The sequence below is a fragment of the Desmodus rotundus genome, chromosome 9 (assembly GCF_022682495.2).
Source record: "Desmodus rotundus isolate HL8 chromosome 9, HLdesRot8A.1, whole genome shotgun sequence".
NCBI classification, from domain to species: domain Eukaryota; kingdom Metazoa; phylum Chordata; class Mammalia; order Chiroptera; family Phyllostomidae; genus Desmodus; species Desmodus rotundus.
Window position 1 is genome coordinate 45,960,814 of NC_071395.1, and position 10,531 is coordinate 45,971,344.

Sequence of the window (10,531 nt, forward strand, 5' to 3'; positions counted from 1 at the left end):
AGCCCACTGCAGTGACACTGGGGCCTATTCTTGGACACTCACTGCAAACCTCTGTGCATCTCCCTCCAGTGCAGGGGTCATTCTGGGCCAAACCGGGATAAAGTGCTGGGTGCCCTGGACTTGGTCATGGTCCACGGAGGGCACTAGGTCTTCTTAAGAACCTAAAACATGGTTCCAGTTCTGCTTGGGGTGGGGGTGGGGCACTGACCCTGGGTGGTCAGGGAAGTTCAGTAAGACGCCTTGGAGGCTCCATTCTCGTGTGGCCTCCCAGAAAGTTTTCAAAGTGTTCTGTAGGAGGCGGAATCCTTAGGGGGCTGCAAGGGAGTCCTGAGGAGGTTGCTTCTGGAAGGCAACTCACTGAGACCAGTCATCGCCTGCACCAGCTGATATGCCTCCTGAGGGGAAGAAGGCCCTGGGGTCAGCTCTCCACCAGGACATGCCCCTCTTGAAAATTTTTCTAAGTCTGTCTCAGCAGTAACAAGCCAGCCAGATAGGGACGCCCTTCGGCTGCATTGGGAGGTGTCCCAGGTGGAGCTAGTAGATAGAAGCACTCCAAAAACATTTATATGTCTCCCTACACAGGCTGTGCCCGGCCCTGGCTGGTCATGAAGACTGGAGAGAGCAATGCTGTCTTGGTCACGGTCTCATGTGTGGTCTGATTGCCATTCATCACCTGAAAATGTTTCTAAGTTCCTCTCAAGAAGGGCTCATCGGTGTGGGCCGGTGAGGGACACCTAAAAAGGGGCCTGGGCCTGGCTGTATTCACATATGGGGCCTGTTTGATGAATATACTGCATCAAAAAAAATTTTTTTTAAGTTTTATTTTATTTAAAGATTACTTATTTATTTATTTTTAGAGAAGGGGAAGGGAAAGAGAAAGAGGGAGAGAAACATCAATGTGTGGTTGCCTCTCACGTGCCCCCTACTAGGGAACTGGCCTGCAACCCAGGCATGTGCCCTGACTGGGAATCGAACTGGTGACCCTTTGGTTTACAGGCCTGAGCTCAATCCACTGAGTTACACCAGCCAGGGCAATTTTTTTTTTTTTAATTAAAGACTTTATTTATTTAATTTTAGAGAGGGGAAGGGAGGGAGAAAGAGAGGAAGAGAAACATCAATGTGCGGTTGCCTCTGGCATGCCCCATACTGGGGCCCTGGCCTGAAACCCAGGCATGTGCCCTGACTGGGAATCAAACTGGCTACTCTTTGGTTTGCAGTCTGGTGCTCAATCCACTGAGCCGCACCAGCTGGGGCCCAAAAATGTTTGAAGTGTCCTTTGGGAAGTATCCTTCAGGGACTGTCCAGCCAGAAATAAAGGCCCAAGGAAGGCACCCAGCCTAGACGTGATCCTTCGTGGGGGGAGCTCTCTGGCTGCACCTTCTGGAAAGTTTGCTAACTCTCCCTCTGGAGGGTGGAGCCCTGGGTCCTCCAGGACGCACAGGGGATAGGAGATACCTTCTAAGCCAGTTGTGGAGAATCAGCTTGTCTGGTCAGCAACGATGAGAAGGCACCCAGGTTGCCTTTTATCGCAGTGTTGCAATAGATCACGGTTGTCATATATACCTCCTGAAAATGTTTCCAAGTCTCCTTCCTGGAAAGGAGGCATTGCCCTGGGCCAGTAAAGAACACACTGTAAAGGCTTCCTGGACATGGCTGTGGTCCTTTGAGGGGCTTGATTGTTGGAGGGGCCCCCCCAAATGTTTTTAAGTCTCTATTGGTGGGGGTGTCGGCCCTTGTTGCCAGGTCCTTTATTGGCCCTTGTCATCTGATTCAGCTCAGAAGGACATTTCCAAGGTCTAGGCAGCCTGGCAGGCTTACAAATGGTACCTGAGCCAGGCTTCCATTTGCTGTGGGTCATGGTCGTAGAGAGTACCTCCCAAAAGTTTTCTGAGTCCCACTTTGGAGGCTGGAACTGAACAGGAAGGCCCAAGGAGGGGGACCCCACCTGGCCATGGTCCCATGTTTGGCTTACTTTTAGTATATTCCAAAGTTTTTAAGTAATACCTGACCCCCACCCCTGCCAATTCCCTAGTCCGGGCTTGCTAGGGACATCATGGGAGAGCTCACTGGGCCTGGACATTGTGCTGTCTGAGGGCTGGTCATCCGATATGCTTTCTGAAGACTTTAAAAAATCTCCTTCATGTCTTGGTCACAAGCCATGTCTAGCCAAGAAGGCCTGGAGGGTGCTCTGGGCATGGCAGTGGTCCCATGTGGGTTTCATTCACTGGGAACGTCTCTCAAAATGTTTTCTAAGTACCCTCTGGAGGGCATCCAGAGCCGGAGTGTGGCCCTTTGTGGGATCTGTATTAATTTTCTAGGGCTCTGTGACAAAGTACAGCTGACCCTTGAACAACATGGGTTTGAACTGTGCAGGTCTGCTTATACACAGATTTTTAAAAAAAGATTTTATTTATTTTCAGAGAGAGGGGAAGGGAGGGATAATAAGAGGGAGAGAAACATCGATGTGTGAGAGATACGTCAATCGGTTGCCTCTTGCATACCCCGAACTGGGGACCAGGCCCGCAACCCAGGCATATGGTTTGACTGGAAATGGAACCAGCAACCTTTTGATTCGTAGGCCAGCACTCGATCCACTGAGCCACACCAGCCAGGGCTCTTCCTTAAGATTTTCTTAACATTTTCTTTTCTGTAGCTTACTTTATTGTAAGAATATAGTATATAATACATATAACATATAAAATATGTGCTCATCAACTGTCTATGTTATCAGTAAGGCTTCCAGTCAACAGTAGGCTGTTAGAAATTTCGGAGTGTCAAAAGTTATACAAGGAGTTTAGACTCTGCAGAGGGTCAATTCCCCTGTCCTGTGTTGTTCAGGGGTCAACTGTACCCCAAACAGGGCTGCTTAGACAACAGAAATTTGTCCCATGGTTCTGGAGGCTAGAAGTCTAAGCTCAGCATGTCGGCAGACTTGGCTCCTTCTGGAGCCTGTGAGTGAGCATCTGTCTCAGGCCTCTCTCCTGGCTGCTAGTGGTTTGCTGGCAATCTTTGTTTTTTCTTGGCTTGTAGATCTATCACCCCAGTCTTCTTCTTTTTTTTTAATCTTCACCCGAGAACATTATTTTCCATTGCTTTCAGAGAGAGAGGAAGGGAGAGAGAGAGAGACGTTGATGTGAGAGAGAAACATTGATTGGCTGCACCTTGACCTGGAATTGAATCCACAACTCTTTGGTTACAGGACAACACTCCAACTAACTGAGCCACACCAGCCAGGACTTTTTCTTTTTTTTTTTAAACCTTTTTATTGAATTTATTGGGGTGATGTTGGCTAATACAATTATATAAGTTTCAGGTGTACAATTCTATAATACATCATCTGTATATTGTAGTGTGTGTTCACCACCCCACACACAGACTTTACATTCATCTTCACATGGTCTTCTCCTTGTGCGGGAGTCTGTCCAAATTTCCCCTTTTTACAAAGACACCAGTCATAATGCATTAAGATTGACCCCAATGACCTCATCTTAACTAATTACATCTTCGATGACCCTATTTCCAAATGAGATCACATTCTCAGTCACTGGGGGTTAAAACTTCAACATGTGAATTTTAGGGTGACACAATTCAACTCCTAACAGGTTCCAAGCTTTAGAAGCACTGTTCTTCCCCTGCCACTTTACTTTACTTTTAGGTGTAAAGTTTTCTTAGTCCCCTACCAGAAGTTGAGACTAGCTTGGGCCAGACAGAGAGGCTTGTGAAGAGCCTTCTGGACACCTCATGTCTTGGGGGTCCCATTTTTAGGATATGACTTCCCAAAATGTTCTTGAGTTCTTCTTTGGAGGGCAGGACCAGTCCAGGCCAAGAGGGAAACCCAGGAAGATCACCCTAGGACCAGAATTGGTACTGACTGGTGCTTGGCTGTAGAAGGTACCCAGCAAAATGTTTCTAGCTCCCCCTGTGGTGGTTTCTGGGTTTCTGGGAATGTCTCCAACTACCAGGCTCTACGTGACACTGTAGCTGATCTCACAGGATCCTCCCTGAAACTCCCTGGTTGCTGGAAGTGCCTGCAGATTTTTCCAAGTCTTCTCCATTGCGTATCTACCCTTATGCTAGTGCCACACCGTTTTGATTACTGGAGCTTTGAGTAAGTTTTTAAATCAGAAAGTGTAAGAGCTCCAACTTCATTTTTTCTCTTTATAGATTATTTTGAGTATTTGGGGTACCTAGAGATTCCATATGAGTTTAAGAATGGATTTTTTTTTCTATTTCAGCAAAAAACATGGTTGGGACTGCATTGAATATGTAGATCAATTTGAGTAGTATTGACATCTTAACATTAAGTCTCCCAATCCATGAACACAGGATGTCTTTGCATTTATCGGAACCATCCTCAATTTCCTTCAGCAACATTTGTAGTTTTCAGTCGACAAGGCTTTTGCCTCCTTGGTTAAGTTTCTTCTTAAGTATGTTACTCATTGATGCTATTGTAAATGGAGTTCTTTTTTAAAATTCCCTGTTGAATTAATTGTTCATTGTTAGTGTATAGAAAATACAACTGATTCTTGTGTTGATTTTGAATCATGCAAATTTGCTGAATTTATTTGTTTTAACAGTTTTTTTGTGTGCAATCTTTAGAATTTTCTACATATAAGATCATCTGTGAACAGAGAAAATTTTACACTTTATTTTCCAGTTTGATTGCCTTTGACTTCTTTTTCTTGCTTAATTGCTCTGGCTAGGACTTCCAGTACTATAGTGAATACAATTGGTGAAAGAGGCATCCTCGTCTTTTTCCTGACTTCAGAGGAAAAGATTTTAGTCTTTCATAACTGAGTATGATGTTTGTTGTGGTCTTTCCATGTATAGCCTTTATTATGTTGAAGTAGTTTCCTTCTGTTCCTGGTTTATTATTACTTTAATCATGAAAGGGCGTTGAATTTTGTTGGATGCATTTTCTACATCAATTAAGATGATCATGGCCCTGGCTGGTATGGCTCAGTGGATTGAGTGCCAGCCTGAATCAAAGGGTCGCTAGTTCGATTCCCAGTCTAGGGAACATGCCTGGGTTGTGGGCCAGGTCCCTAGTTAAGGGTGCACAAGAGGCAACCACACATTGATGTTTCTCTCCCTCTCTTTCTCCCTCCCTCCCCCTCTCTAAAAAATAAATAAAATTAAAGAAAAAAGATGATCATGTGCTAATAGGGTATATTACACTGATAGAAGGAAAAGCTTTCAGTTCTTCACTGTTTTATTTATTTAAGCCTCATGCAGATTTCACCCTCTGCCTTGTAGAATGCTGAAAATGGTGGTTAATAAGGAAGAAGATGAAAGATTTTTTTTTACAAGAAATGAATGGTCTTGAAATTATAATATGTTTCATCTGTATAGCATTCCTATTATTTCTCTACATGTTCATGATCCTGATATTAGAGAGAAATAAGATGTAATGTGATCATAGTAACAAGGTATAAGTCATTTCCATGTGTTCATTATGCTGTTAAATTTATGAGAAAGTAAGTGTGGACAGAGAGTAAGTTTGTGATGATCAGTCATAGAATAAATGTTTGGAGACGAGAGAATCACTTGTAACCTTCCTATAAATGGGGTCTGGGCGTCCAGTGCTGTCAGTCTCACGCATGCTACTCTACACATATTTGGGATGTTTTAGGACTCGGTGGCCTTTGAGGATGTGACTGTGAACTTCGGTCTGGAGAGAAACCCTATGAATGTAAGGAATGTGGAAAAGCCTTCATTTGTCACACAGCCTTTCAAAGACACATGACGATGCACACTGGAGAGAAACCATACAAATGTGCAGAATGTGGGAAAGGCCTTAGTTACCCTAGTTCCTTTCATAAGTGTGAAAAAGCATCATTGCCTTTCATTGCCACCCACAGACCATTTCCAGCTCGTCATTTCTCAGCTCAAGCCTACTTGTTCCTGCTTACTTGGAAACACCTCCCACTCTGGAAAATTTTTCTGACCGGGGCTGTGAGTTGAGAGTGTGGTAGAAGCATTGGCAGAACGTGTGGCAGGGGCACGTTCCCCTTGGCTACAGTAATCCCAGTTGTTGCATATTTATCACATGTATTTGCTTACTTAACACAACACTTAAATACTGGCTGACTGTGAATGCAGAAACAAATGGCTCCAGAGATTCTGTTTCTGTTTCAGACAAAAATGTTCAAAATTTGTGGTGCTGATGCAACATATCTGTGAATATATAAAATGCAATGAATCGTACCCACTAATGAAATGTATTCTATCACAATAAAGCTATTTAAATAAATAAATGTACTTGGAGTTTTAAATCAATGTGTTTAGTTTTCAGGTATGTCCTACAGTTCCAAAACGTTTATTCTTTTTTCTCATATTGGTAATAATTGGAATTCAGTTGCCTTAGGGATATCATAGCTGTTTACATTTCAAAATCTGTACGCACACACTCAAGAACTATCTAAAATAAATTTCCCTGTATGGTAAAATATACACCTGAGAGTTACACTGAACACACCTTACAATTTATGGTTGGTGCCCAGGCAAGTGCTTCTGGGTTCAAACTTTGCCGCAAAGTCACGACCTTGGGAAGCCATGGGACTCTAGCTAAAGTACCTTGTGTGTGGAGGTGGAGAAGGGTCGTGAAGCCTCAACGCTGTCAACAAAGATAAAAACGTAGCCAGACTCCATTTTGACAGTGGTCATTTTTCAATGGGTTTGTAAACAAGGAACACAGTTCTATGGGTGGCAGTGAATGCCAACCCCTGACCGAGGGAATACCTCTGATTCTCAGGTCCTCCGGCTGCCCTGGCCTGGGGCGCCCCTCCTGCTGAGGACAGCGGCGTCGCTCCACCTGGGAACTGAGTCTGAACTCCCTGCGTACACCTGTGTTTCGCGTTCAGACAGACCTGCAGGAAATACCACCGTCTCTCGGACAGGCCACGCCCACTTGCAAAGCAGTTTCTCCCCGCCTTCTGACCTCTCCTGGTTGTCACTCAGGAAACTGGTGGGCGGGTCCTTGTGAGCTGTCCAATCAGGGGCGCAGCGGCAGGGTGTGGCTCGGCAAAGGTCGCGGACGCTCCAGGCGGCGCTCGTTGAGCCCTCTGCCGTTATCCCTCCCGTTTCGTCCGGTTGTGAAAGTCTTGGGCCGGGGGAGCCGTAGGGACGACGCCGGGGTACCCCAGAAGCCAGGAAATGGTGAGTGTGCGGGTCTGGGTGTCCCGGGACAGGGATGCGGGGCTGACTGGGTCCGGCTGAGCGCTACCTAGCCGCGGTCAGTCCGGAGTCTGAGGACCGGAATCCCGCAGGGTCGCCGCGCCAACCTCAGTCCCCTGCGGCACGAAGTGTCCTGTCCCGTCACTGCGCGGGCGACTCTGGCTCGGAAGACTCTCTCGGCAGTTCTGTTTCCCCAGCCCTGTATCTCCCAAATGTGCGGGGACCACGGACAGTCCTGACTCGGTCTGCCGGTTTTGTGCGTGGGAGCAGCTGTGGTCTCTGTGTTCCCCAGCCCTCCATTCTCCACGGGGGATCGTTTTCTTCTGAGTTTTCAAATTGTTTTGGGTAGCAAGGTCTCAAATCCACTACCCCGGTCCCCCAGCCCACCTCTTCTTTGAAGGGGAAATAAATTTCTGAATTTCTAGATCCCTCCCGCGTTTTTTTTTTTTTTAAAGATTTTATTTATTTTTAGAGAGAGGGGAAGGGAGGGAGAAAGAAAAAGAGAGAAACACTGATGTGAGAGAGAAACATCGTTTGGCTACATCCCCAGTGCGCCCCAACCTGGGAGGAACCCGCAACCCAGGCACGTGCCCTGACCAGGAATGGAACCCAGGATCTTTCGCTTTGCAGGAAGACGCCCAACTAACTGAGCTTGCACACCAGTCGGGGCCCTCCCGCGTTCTTAAATGCCAGCTTGCCTTCTCTGATTCACAGCAGCATTATCAATTATCCACAGAGCCATGGATGGCTCTTTTTAAAGATTTATTTATTTATTTTTGCCTGTGGATATTTTACATGATAGGAAAGTGGAGAATAACCACTTTGACAAAAACTTGAAATCAGTTGCTTGAAGTCCAGCACCTCTTCACCCAGGACTCTCCCTGGGCACAGACATCCTATGCGAAGTCCTTTGGGTGGAGGTTCCTCTTTTGGAAATTTCCCTGGGTGGTTTGTCCTGTGATAATGGCTCTTCTTGGGTTTGTCACCTGAAAAGACTTGTGGACTTACTCTTTCAATAGAGGTAAAATATGTTTAATGTTCTAGTAGTGCATACGTTTGTGTGCAATAGAATAATTCTTTCACTCTTTCTTCCACTGAGCATGTGTACTAAGTTTCTGAGGCTTGTTTTTCACTTTGGGTGATTTCAAATAAAATTCCAGTTATAGATTTGCAGAGCATATGTGTTCAACTGTGATTAATTATTTACAAACCAATTACTTTTCCTCTAAATAGAAACAACTGACATCTTTTTCTGAAAAAAAAAAAGATATTAGGGGTTTTCTAATTGAACTAGTGAAAGACTCCTTTTATTTCTTTTCATATAAATGCTGGGTTTATGTGATTTTGGTGGATTGTTCAAACACTGGATTTTTGACATTTAAAATATCTGTGGTGGCCCAAGCAAGTCCCGTAGGGAACAAGATCCCTGTAGTCATTGACTCTGGCTAAGGCCCCCCTGAGCCTGCAGGGGCAAATGCTTGAAGGCCCAGTTGTTCTTCCTGGGGAGCCTCCTACCTGCTCACACCCCCCATGGAAGGAGCCTGTACACTGAGAAGCTGCAGCCCCAGGGAGCTGGGGGTGCATGGGCACATGGGGGAGAGGGATGATGCTCTTTCTGAGCTTTTAGTTGCAGTTCCCTTGGTCCTGTTTGTAGCCATAGGATGGAGTTTTACATCCACAATATAGGTGCACTCAGAGTGTAATTGTTGCACATTGAGAGTCTGTATTTCCAATCACTCCCTCCGTGTCCCTTTTAACATTGCTGTCATTCATTTGTCTGTAAGCTATAGTTACTGAATACATTGTTACTATGATGACTTTGAACGTAGTGTTATCTGTCAGATTAAGTAACAAAAACAATTCATTTCACGTTCATTTATTCTTTCTCTAACACTCTACCTTTATCATTATCTTTTTCCTGACATACTTGTTTTAACATTTCTTACAACACAGGTATACTGGTGACAAATTCCCTAATTTTTGTGTGTCAGAAATTCTCATTTCTTCCTCACATTTGAAAGATAACTTTCTCTCCACTGAATTCTGTTTGGGTGGTATTTCTTTCTACTCTTTAACTATTTCACAGACTGTCTTTCTGTTTGCATAGTTTCTGAAAAGAAGTCTGATTTCATTCTCATCCTTGCTTCTCTATAACTAAAGTCCTCCTCCGTCCCCACCTCCCCGCTTCTTTGAGGATGTTCTTTGTGTTTGATTTTTCTCAAGTTTGAATATGATATTTCTAGGTGTGCATTTTTTTGTTTTTATCTTGTTTGGCGACTTCTGAACTTCCTGGGTTTGTTGTCTATCGTTAATTTTGGGAAACTCTGAGTCATCATTGCTTCACTTATTTACTGTTTTAAAATCTTTATTCTCCTTCATGTGTTCCCATTGTGTGTGTTGCACCTTTGTAATTGTCCCAAAGTTCTTGGGTTTCTGCCCCATCTTTTTTGTTCTTTTCATTTTCGTGCATTTGTTTTGGAAGGTTGTATTCTCATTTCCCCCAGCTCACTGATTCCTTCCTCACATGTTTCCTCTGTATCGATGAGCTGCCGCTGCCCCTGCCCCACCCCGCGGAATTCTTCATTTGTGTTCTGTTGTTTTAACATCTTTCTTCCTTCCCTCCACCCTTCCCTCCTGATTTTATTTATTATTTGTTTTTAGAGAGAGGGGAAGGGAGGGATCCCTTAAAGGGAAGGAGAAAACATCCATGTGCGAGCGAAATATTGGTTGCCTCTCGCATGCGCCCAACCGGTGCCCTGACCAGGAATCAACCGGTGATCTTTGTTTGCCGCAGGACACCAAACCCACTGAGCCACACCACTCAGGGCTTAACAATTTTTGTTTTCGCTTCAGTTTCCCGTTTTGTGATTTCTTAGGGTTTCCATCTCTGCTTACATGACCTGTCTGTTCTCACATGTTGTCCACTACTTCCATTAGAGTGCTTGCACATTAATCGTGGTTGCTTTACGTTTCTGGCCTGATAATTCCAGTATATCTGCTGCATCTGAATTACATTCTTCTGCTTGTTCTGTCTCTTCACACTGTGTGTTTTAATTTTTAGCATGATTCACCGCTGGTCAGTGATTTTATTAGTCATGCCTGGGTAAGGAAACCCTATCTGAACTCCTAGCCTTAGGATTCAGAGATCCAACTGGTGGACACATCAGCATGCTGGGTGGGTGTCATGCCTGGACAGCGCATGAAGCTCCTACTCTCCGCACCCCCGTTTGCACTGAGCACCCTTTCCATTTGGCTGACTCTGACTTGGGTTTTATAATAATCTGATAATAATAAGCAAAGCACTTTTGTTAGTTCCAATAGTAGTTTTAGCAAATTAACAAACGTGAGGGCGTGT

The 10,531-nt window shown here is 44.8% G+C and overlaps 1 long non-coding RNA gene across 5 annotated transcripts in view; it reads left to right on the forward strand.

Annotated features, from left to right (window-relative positions):
* Window positions 1-6,933: 6,933 nt before the first annotated feature.
* Window positions 6,934-10,531, forward strand: part of LOC112301452 (uncharacterized) — a 35,571-nt gene continuing 31,973 nt past the window's right edge. For 2 of the 5 annotated variants that reach the window (XR_011650356.1, XR_008425082.1), the window contains exon 1: window positions 6,934-7,158. This is a non-coding gene — a long non-coding RNA (uncharacterized lncRNA). Of the gene's footprint in view, window positions 7,159-7,268; window positions 7,603-10,531 lie in introns of those variants that run through there. The other 3 variants (XR_008425080.1, XR_008425081.2, XR_002974490.3) reach the window with 3 other exon arrangements.